Source organism: Pimephales promelas, chromosome 9 (genome assembly GCF_988280905.1).
Source record: "Pimephales promelas chromosome 9, fPimPro1.hap1.1, whole genome shotgun sequence".
Taxonomy (NCBI): Eukaryota; Metazoa; Chordata; class Actinopteri; order Cypriniformes; family Leuciscidae; genus Pimephales; species Pimephales promelas.
In genome coordinates, this window is record NC_142777.1 from 11,628,446 (window position 1) to 11,639,760 (window position 11,315).

At 41.7% G+C, this 11,315-nt stretch overlaps 1 long non-coding RNA gene across 1 annotated transcript; it reads left to right on the top strand.

The window, feature by feature from the left end:
• The first annotated feature begins 312 nt into the window (after nt 1-312).
• On the top strand, nt 313-4,231 carry LOC148977518 (uncharacterized). Its single transcript, XR_016169646.1, has 3 exons — nt 313-377; nt 3,392-3,450; nt 3,621-4,231. It is a non-coding gene; the product is annotated as an uncharacterized LOC148977518 (long non-coding RNA).
• The last annotated feature ends 7,084 nt before the right edge of the window (nt 4,232-11,315 follow it).

Below are 11,315 nucleotides of genomic sequence, written 5' to 3' on the forward strand. Positions count from 1 at the left end.
CAGGCTAAACTACTGAAACATCTCGAGCCCTGCGAAGACAATACAAACATGACTCAAGAAATGAAATCGGTGATGACAACGGACTTTTCATCCCGGTATACGCACTCCCGCAACATTCTGCTTAAAGGTAAGATGTCTTTCTTTGTCAAAAGCAAAAGTATTGCAAATAATGCACTATTCTTTGAATTATTTATTATTAACACCAAATTGTTGCTTATATTAAACATTTTAATAGCACAACATTGTTCATGGTTTTCATTTTGACTTGGTAACTACTAATAGAATTATTTTTTTGTTTGTTTTTTTGTTGCTAGCATCAAGCAGCTGCCATTTCTAGAAAACGAAGAAAGAGAATGTGTCTTCACTAAACTTACAGTGTATGTGTAACGTACGGACAGAGACGGTCGGATCCATGTGCAGCACTTTATTAAAACAAGCAGACATGAAAACTGGCAAACACTCAAACAAAGGGGCAATCCAGAAACTCGTGGTCTAAACAGGCAATGGTCGAGGCAGGCAGCACAGGTTCGAGAGCAGTCCAGGAAACAGGCAAGGGTCAAGAGTCCAGGGAAACACGGAGATACAGAACAGGGAATAACGCTCGGAATTGTACGCTTACAGGGTAACAAGACTTCGCAAGGGACACAGGGAAAACTCAGGCTTAAATAAGGAACTCAATAACCAATAATGAAACACAGCTGAACATAATGAAACACAAAGAGTCCATGGGGAAACAGAACATGGGGAGAGAGTGCCCTCTAGTGGCTCTCGAGGGCACCACAGCTGCTGATCATCACATAACCCCCCCTCTAAGGAGCGGCTTCCAGACGCTCCTAAGAGCTCCGGGGGGAGGTCAACGGGGGCTGGGATGGAGGGCCAGGCCCATGGAGAGGCAGGAGGCCAGGCACATGGAGAGACCTGGGGCCTGGGGACCAGAACAGGGCAAGAGACCATGGGGAAGCACGCTTGGAAGAGTACCAGGATGGGGCAGACTCAGACAAGGGCAGAGCAGGCTTGGGCGGAGCAGATTTAGACAGAGACGAGGGCGGAGCAGACACAGGTGCGGTCCATGTCAGTGTCGCCTCCAAGGCCCCCGCAGAGTACCTAGTGCCCCCCCCCCCCAAAAAATACTTGGGGAAATTCACGGGAGGAACCTCTGGGTGGTAAACGGGTTCAGGAAAGGTCTCCCGGAGCTTGAAGGGCGCAGTCAAGGTGATGCGCAGAGGTGGGGCCGGCAGGGCGAGGCGTAGAGGCGGGACTGGCAGAGCGAGGCGCAGAGGCGGGGCCGGCAGAGCGAGGAGCAGAGGCGGGACCGGCAGAGCGAGGCGCAGAGGCGGGGCCGGCAGAGCGAGGCGCAGAGGCGGGGCCGGCAGAGCGAGGCGCAGAGGCGGGGCCGGCAGAGCGAGGCGCAGAGGCGGGGCCGGCAGAGCGAGGCGCAGAGGCGCGTTCACCGGGGCCTGGCGAACCGAACGAGTCCTCCTTCTCCTCCTCCTGCGGCGGCGCGTCACAGGGCTGGACAACTCACTCACTTGAACTGGAGATTCAGCGCTCACCTGAACTGGAGATGCAGCGCTCACTTGAACTGGAGATTCAGCGCTCATTTGAACTGGAGATGCAGCGCTCACTTGAAGAGGAGATGCAGCGCTCACTTGAAGAGGAGATTCAGCGCTCACTTGAAGAGGAGATTCAGCGCTCACTTGAAGAGGAGATTCAGCGCTCACTTGAAGAGGAGATTCAGCGCTCACTTGAAGAGGAGATTCAGCGCTCACTTGAAGAGGAGATTCAGCGCTCACTTGAAGAGGAGATTCAGCGCTCACTTGAAGAGGAGATTCAGCGCTCACTTGAAGAGGAGATTCACTCACTTCAACCGGAGACTCGCCCACTTGAACTGAAGATTCACTCACTTGAACAGGAGACTCGCCCACTTGAACTGAAGACTCACTGGACAGACTAAATTCAACACTGGACACACTTGATTCACTCGGCTCAGCACTTGACTCACTTGACTCGGCACTCGATTCACTCAGCTCGGTATTTGACTCACTTGATTCACTCAGCTCGGCACTTGACTCACTCGAGTCGGCTGGCACGCGCTCAAACTCCGGTTCGACCCGCGACACCTCCGCTGTCTTAGAAACAGCACTTTTAACAGGGCCAGTGCGGGATACGGGCTCGAGGGGTCCGACATGATGAGTGGTTTTGGCAGGAACGATATGCTTAGAAGCTCCTCTGACGGTCCTTAAGGGAGGATCAAACAGTTTAGCGAGCTGAGGCTTATGCGGCGTGCGGAGTGAGTGAGAGAAATCCGCCGCATACGAACCTCCCCGGCGCAGGGAAAAGAGCAGTTCCTCGAGACCCTCCTTTTCTGCGGGGAGTTCAAAAGCCTTTCTGAACAGGGCGGTAAACACGTCGAAAGGAGGAAACGACATCCGACCTGGTTCCCAAAACGTGCCTGCCCACTCCAGAGCCTTTCCAGTCAACAGTGAGCAGATGAAAGAAACGCGGTCGGTATCCGAGGCGTATAACTGGGGCTGATGTTTCATATATAAACTGCACTGCTGAAGAAATCCTTCACACGCTTCAGGTGAGCCATTAAACTTCTCGGGAAACGGCGTACTGGAATTACTGCATGCGGTACTCACACAGGGTTGCGGTGGAACAGGTGCAGCGGGAGCTTGGGCTTGATTAGTGCTTGTGCTCTGCGGAGACCATGACTGCACGGAGCTTGCTAGTTCCTCGAGGAGAGAAGTTAGTCTCGCCAGCTGAGAACTATGAGAGGCTAGCATTGAAGCTCGGGTCTTGACCACGGCGGATAGATGCAGAAAGTCTGCTGGATCCTCGTTTGGCGAAGTCTTCTGTAACGTACGGACAGAGACGGTCGGATCCATGTGCAGCACTTTATTAAAACAAGCAGACATGAAAACTGGCAAACACTCAAACAAAGGGGCAATCCAGAAACTCGTGGACTAAACAGGCAATGGTCGAGGCAGGCAGCACAGGTTCGAGAGCAGTCCAGGAAACAGGCAAGGGTCAAGATTCCAGGGAAACACTGAGATACAGAACAGGGAATAACGCTCGGAATTGTACGCTTACAGGGTAACAAGACTTCGCAAGGGACACAGGGAAAACTCAGGCTTAAATAAGGAACTCAATAACCAATAATGAAACACAGCTGAACATAATGAAACACAAAGAGTCCATGGGGAAACAGAACATGGGGAGAGAGTGCCCTCTAGTGGCTCTCGAGGGCACCACAGCTGCTGATCATCACAGTATGTTTGCAACTTCACTTATTTTCATGAACCAAATGCTGGCTAATTAACTAGACTGTATTAAGGATTAAATTTATTGATTTTACTGGTGTTAGTATTTATGTTTCATTTTGTTACAGATTCGAGTGGAACAGCAGGAGGAGGCAGTTGAAGAGAAGCCGCTTGACAGCTGAAGAAGGTATTTTAAATTGATAATAAGAATTCTGTTTAAATTTAGAGGGTAGGCATACTGTAGCATAAAAGTTTGGGATGCATTTGTAATTAAAATGTATTTAAAGAACAATAAATGAAATGCAAACAAACTTTTTTCATCATGTATTTCCACCAATCTTTAATTTTCTTTTTCAGATGAGATGTGTCCTGCAAAAACACTGAAATCTATGGATATATGGAAAATCTTTCAGCAGGTGCCAGAGACCTGTCCACTATCAAGGTCTGCTAGTGTGGTCAGCAGAGACGAGGTACTCAAATACAGATCCATGGCTCCTCTGCCACTGTCTGAAAATGCACTGGACTGGTGGAAGTCCCATGAGACAGAACTACCAATCCTTGCAAATCTGGCAAGAAGTTATCTTTGCATTCCTGCTACCAGTGTGGCCTCAGAAAGAGTTTTCAGCACCACAGGAGGCATAGCGTCTTCTCAGAGAAGCAGTTTACGGTCACATTGTGTTGATCTTATTTAAAAAAAAAAAAAAAACTCAAGTAGATGGGGTTAGGAAAAAAAAAAAAACAAGTCATATCATCAACACTTGTTGGTTCAAATCTGTCTTACACTCACCACTAAGTTTTAATTGCACTCTGTGTGGTGTTACAGCCAGTTGCACTTTACTGTATTTGTTGTATTTACACACTTTACTGTATTTACACACATTGCTGTATTTACACACATTGCTGTATTTACACACGTTGCTGTATTTACACACGTTGCTGTATGTACACACTTTGCTGTATATACACACTTTGCTGTATTTCCTAAATGTTCTGGAAATTTTTACAATAAAAGCACTCATGTTGCTAGAAGTAATATTATTTTTCTTAGTTTAATTTCCTTAATGTATTTTGTGTCAGATGCAGATGTACTAAAATTTTCAGAATCAAATCATTAATAATCAAATCGAAATCGAATCAAAGGAAAACACCTCAGAAACACTGCCACTAGCACGTGTGACGTGTGTAGAATTTTGTTGAAAGCCCAGATAAAAGTAAAAAGCTACTATTTTGTGTTTATCCATGGCAGTTCGACTTCACACGCACACGCGCGCGCTCTGAGCCAGTGGACGCGCACTGTTATGAATGCACAATATTTCGACTTTAATCTCGAAACATTTCAACTTTAATCTCGAAACATTTCGACTTTAATCTCGAAACATTCCGACTTTAATCTCGAAACATTCCGACTTTAATCTCGAAACATTCCGACTTTAATCTCGAAACATTCCGACTTTAATCTCGAAACATTCCGACTTTAATCTCGAAACATTCCGACTTTAATCTCGAAACATTCCGACTTTAATCTCGAAACATTTCGACTTTAATCTCGAAACATTTCGACTTTAATCTCGAAATGCTAGATTTTTTTTTTTACAGATTTTTTTTTTTTTTTTTAGGTTGCGGTTTTTCAAAGTATTTTCAATGCTTCAAAAATTCTAACTAACCCACTGATGTCACATGGACTACTTTAATGATGTCTTTATTTCCCTTGTGGACAAGGACAGTATACCGTACATTCATTTTCAATATACATTCATTTTTAAAGGAGGGACAAAAAGCTCTCGGACTAAATCTAAAATATCTTAAACTGTGTTCCAAAGATGAACGGAGGTCTTACGGGCTTGGAACGACATGAGGGTGAGTCATTAATGACATCATTTTCATTTTTGGGTGAACTAACCCTTTAATACAGTGACACATTTAACTTGTTCAATTCAATTCAAATTTATTTGTATTGCGCTTTTCACAATACATATTGTTTCAAAGCAGCTTTACAAAAAGTGCATTTCAGAAATGTACATACATCATACAGTTAGTTAATCATGTATTAGTTTAGGGCATACCATAACAGGCGTCGAGTCGTCTCTTCAAAGGTGTTTAGTCATCTCATCGCAGGTGTTGGGGCATCTGAAGTCTCTGTGAGAGGCTGGATACAAACTGGAACTGACGAACGCTATTTACCTCGGGACTAGTGTGCCGAGATAACAGCAGAAAAGCAGATGGGAAATAATCGATCTGATTCAACAGTAGTATAAAAGGTAAACATTATGTGAATGCTTGGCTAAAGAGATGCGTCTTTAATCTAGTTTTAAACTGGGACAGCGAGTCTGAGCCTCGAACAATATCAGAAAGGTTATTCAAGAGTTTAGGAGCTAAATGTGAGAAGTGGACTTAGTCCTCCTTTAGTGGACTTAGATATGCTAGGAATGACCAGAAGCCTCGAATTTAGTGATCTTAAAGAACACGATGGATTGTAGGGCGATAGAATGTCCATTAAATACACAGGAGCTAAAGCATTTAGGGCTTTATAGATCAGTAGTAATACTCTGTAATTAATATGGAACTTAATAGGTAACCCGTGTAGAGATGATAAATTATCATTATTATTATTCACCAAGAATGTGTTAAATTGATGAAACGTGATCTGAAAGATTTATATTGTTAGAAAATATTTATATTTGTAATAAATGCTTTTCTTTTAAACTTTTTATTCATCAATGAATCCTGAAAAAAAAGCATTGCAGGTTAAAAAAAGAAAAGAAAATACTGTATTTTTTTATCAAATAAATGCAGGATTGATGAACATAAGAGACTGCTTTAAAAATAAATAAATAAAACATTAAAAATATTAATACTTCCACTATTTAACTTTTGACCTGATGTAATGTAGATAACGAACAGTTATTTTTGCAGAATCAGAGCAATGAAAGCTTGGCACCAATGATGGAACAAAAATCAATTTGATCCTATGATAATATCATTTTTCAGATCTTTTCAGTTTTAATTCAAACTTGATCCCAATCTTAATATAACAATAATGAAAAAAAGTAATTCAATATGTCCCCCGTGCTCCTCATTGGTAACGTAATTAACCCCTGGCAACCTAACGAGAAATACTCAGCTCGAGGGTGCAGATCATTTAACCGTGTTAAATAATTTATTCCCAATGCAAATTGGTGTTGATTACAGAAGATGTGTTACAGGCTACATTGTTGAAAAAAAATTAAATAAAAAGACTGACAAAGATAACACTGTAAGCCCAGAATGAGGTCAAAATCACATATCCTAAAGCCAGTAATACCATCAGCGCCTCCTGGAAGAAGAATACAGATCTCAGGCTTTAGAGAGAAATCGAGGTCAGCATTTGAAACATTTACAGAGCACATGGAGGGAAAGAAATGTGGAGAAAATAGTTCAAAGTGCTGCTTTTAGCTACGGAGGAAGCTGAAGGAATGTTGCCGACCAAATGAGAATAAATGAAAAGAGCACAACAGCTCAAAACGCTGAGGGTATAATTTGGAAGGTTTGTGTGAGTGTGCATGCATATTTGCATGCCACCAAATATCTGTGGAGTACAAGCATTTGGGAACTTTAAAATTCACTAAATAAGAGCTGACAGCGATTTGCAGCATCAAAGTGACTGGGAGTCATTGTAATTCAATCATTTGAGGAAACCTGACCCACAACTGCAATTTTGGCATTTCTGGTATGTGTGAAAACATAAAGACCACTCTGTCTATAGCAGGGGTGCTGGAAGACCTTTTTTTTTGCTGCTGCACAAGCCACATTGAATTACCACTGTGCCCCAGTAAAAAAAAAATAATTAATTAATTAAAATAATGACCTGAGAATCATTTTCCCTGACAATATCAGCAATCATGTGAATCATCATTTCATGTGAATCACTCTATTGATTTCTAATCAGTCAAACAGGTTTGCAAAATGCTCTGAAGTTAGTTGCGAATCAGTTTGATTCATTTCCAGTGATTTCTCACTAAAATGTTAAAAGGATACTTTACCCATCAAACATTCATTCATTAATCATGTTCCTATGAACCCAGAGTGATTTAAAGTGATAGTACACCCAGGCATGAAAATTCTGTCATTGTTCACTCACCTGATTCCTCATTCCAAACCTCAGACGATTGGCTTCAAAACTAATCTTGTACATTCAAATTATGTACTTGGATATTACACAGCAGTTTATTATGACGGGAATTTTCTAGTTTGTCACAATATCACATTTTTAAAACATTAACTTGCTAAACATCCTAAAGAAAAACTTCTGTCAGTTAAAACATCTGATCCGTAAGATACCTTTTTACGGGTGACATTTCATCAACCTCCAGGATGGCAGTCTGGATCTCTCATTACAAAATACCCCATTGAGTACTATTACAACTGAACCCTTAATACAGCAAAATTCTGAGAATGGGTTTGAAAACTGCACTGGAGAAACGTAACACACTTTATGTGAATGCAAATATCTTACTGTTTATAGAGAACTCTAAAATAAGGACAAACTGTTCTATACCCAGACAGCAAACTGACATTGAATCAACGTGGAAACGACGTCTCTCATGACATTGAAACAACATTGATTTTGCTCAGCGAATTAAGGTTCAACGTTAATTCGATGAGCAAAACAATGTCAGATCAACGTTGTTTCGATGTCATGTTTCTACGTTGATTCAATGTCAGTTTGCTATCTGGGTATGTTGAATTGGCATGTGACGTACAGCAAACTGACATTGAATCAACGTGGAAACGACGTCTCTCATGACATCGAAACAACGTTGATCTGGCATTGTTTTGCTCATCGAATTAACGTTGAACCAACGTCAGACGCGGCATTCTTCAAAGCTAAATGAAAATTGGTAATTGGTTTGCTTTCCTAACGTTGAAACAACGTTGATTTCAAGTTGATTTTCCGTTAGTTTTGAAGAATGACGCGTCTGACGTTGGTTCAACGTTAATTCGATGAGCAAAACAATGTCAGATCAACGTTGTTTCGATGTCATGTTTCCACGTTGATTCAATGTCAGTTTGCTATCTGGGGTTAAAAAATTTAACCCCAGTTGAAATTTAATCTGAATGCAGCAGATGGGCTATATGCACGCATAAATTCCGCATTTGACGCAAGGATGCTCGTCCATTTCCGGTTGTGGAGATTAAAGCGGAGGAAAACCGAGGAAAACGGGATTATGGCAGAGTCTTCAAAATTTACTGTCCTCCAGTCTTTGAAATGAAACGTACATACTGTACATTTAGATGTAATTTTATATATAGTTATATTTATTTAATATAATTTTTAAAAGAAGCATAAACACAACGAGGGATGTCTGTTTTATCTGTTTTTGTGACTAACGTTTCGTTAGTATAACCATGGAGTATAAAATTCAATATAAATTCTCGGTATTGCATTGGACTCTACGATCGGCGGAAGTTATCGAGCATGCCTAATGCTTCACCGGAAATACCGCCGTGCATAGAGCCCATTAAATTTCATATAGATATTAAACGAGCAGGCCGGGTCTTTGATAGACTAGTTGCAGATGATTACATTAATAATGGTCTGACGAGTCACTTCAATCTCAAAAACTCTATTTCCCTTTTAAGGGAACTTGTGCTGCATTGATTGACGCAGTGTGAATGCTTTGCGTGGTTGCATCGGGAAGCACGTGTGAAATCAGTCCAATGGTGTGACGAGGCATCATATTCGGTTGATGTCACGAACATCTTGCATCTGGTGAGCCCATATCTCATTGTCTGCCCGGATACATAGCCTGTTGTATATGAAACCCCTACAGTGGTGGCTAGGGCTGAGTATCGTAACAAAATTTTCGATACCAATATTGATACCAATACCTTGACTTCTATACCAGTTCCTGATAAACTTCTTTTTTGTATACCCATTTTATTAAATCAGTTTTAACAATATCACTCAATCTAAAAAAAAAAAAAAACTTCAGTTCGTTTACTTTTTTCCCTCATATTTGAGTCTGTAAAAAAGCTCCAATGCTTATGTTTCTATGTTTCTATTCTTTACTTCAATGAGCTCATTGTTTCTGCCTTAACTAAATGCATTGCTTAACAATGCAACTGGATGAAAATTTATTGAAATGCATTACACATAGTCACCTCTGATAACAGATCACTCTAAATTGTAATTTAGACACATGCATTTTCTGTAAAGCTGCTTTGAAATGATAAGTATTGTGAAAAATGCTATACAAATAAATGTGAATTGAATTAAATATTGGCTACTGGGGGCCTGGATATACTGTATGTCTCATGCTCAGCATGCATAAAGCTTGCCACAAAGCACAGGCAAACGCAAAAAAAATGTGTAGGGCTCCAGTTCTTGCAGTTGAAGTCGCATAAACTTATCACAGAAGTGCATTCTGTGCGCTTTTCAGTGCTTTGTCAGATTTTTCATGCTGCTGGTCTTGGCAGCAAATATCTTGTCAAAAATATTGCGTCGTGTGCTTCTGCCATTGAGTCTGGTACATAGGTACACTTTTGAACTTTCCCACATATTTTTTATCTGGACGGCTGGGACGTTTACACAGGTTACTCACGTGCGACTAGCCACGTCTCTGGACAGCCCCGTAACTAGTGTTTTTCCACCACAGCCAATCATGCTGCATGCTTATTGTTTCACCAACGTTGACGAGATTAACCACGTAGGTATCGAAATTTGGTACCGAAAAACAAGACGTTTCGATACTCTGTAGTATCGAGACAATTTGGTCGGTATCTAAAAAAGTATCAAACTCGATACCCAGCCCTAAGTGGTGGCTCAGGACCAAGTTTACTCTGAGGGGCAATCATTTTCACATTGTCACGTGGCAATGCTTACGTGCCTTGGTGATTTGGAAGAAACCCTAGTTCCAATCCAAAGGCAATGGCAATCCAATCCTCCCATGTTGGGAGCTCTTTGTTGTCGCAAGATGCTAATGACGAATGCTTCCCTCACTTGATTGGGAACGATCCTAGATGGTCGTTCAACTCAAGGTGTGTGGAGGGGACATCAGGTCGGAGGGTTGGAGGCCTGGGGAATGGAGGCTCCACCCCAAGGTGGTGGAACAGGTATGGAGGTTGTTCGGCCAATCTTAAAGGAGTCATATAATGGTCCATGCACTTTTTTACTTTTACTATCAAGTTTATTGTACTGAAATGTGTGTTGGCAATGCCTGTACACAACCATCATATAATGACAAAAATCCATCCAGTGTTTTTCTTTTAATCCCCTGCCTCAAATTAAGCCGTTTGATTTTGTGATGCTATTGTTGATATGCTGATAAGCGATTGTGGTGTTCTGTTCTTGAGTGTATCAATGAACACAGCAGTCATTTTGATGTTCCTAAATCTGAACCGCTGAAGACGCAGTGGCTAAATTTTGGATTCAAAGGGAATATTCCCCACGATCAACATCAATGGTTTCATGTTTGTGCAAGTCATTTCTTACCAGCCTGCTTTATAAACAAGGGTCAGAGCTGGTTTTGCTAAGAAGCTGCTTTTGAAAAAAGAATCGGTACCAACTATTCGTGTCCATGCTGCACCTCCAGAAGAAGTGAGTGTAAAGTTTTACCAATGTTTATATTCATCTTTGCAAATTGGGGAAAAAAAAAATTGTTAATGACCATTAACTGTAACATCAATCTGTCAACAAACTAACCTCTACATCAGTAAACACGTAACGGACGCATCTCACTACCCTGCCAGTACATACAGCAAAAATAGATCAAAGTGACATTACGTTAACCATTCCGAAACGTCCTGTTCGAGGCTTAATCAAACTTCTTTGCGGCTGTCATCTTGTTCCGGGTCTGACTCCGGTTCAAAATGATACGGTTGCACAGATGTGTCCTTAGAGACTCCCGTTCCCATTCTCTCTCTAAAAAACTGTTGTCAAGGAAACACTTCACGTGCGTTTGGGGCAAAACGCCTTAACGATCAGAGGGGCGGGGTGAGCAAAGCTCATTTTCATTTAAAAGCATTTGCACTGAAACGCCGTGCTGAAAACAGAGCTGTTTTTGACCAGTTAAA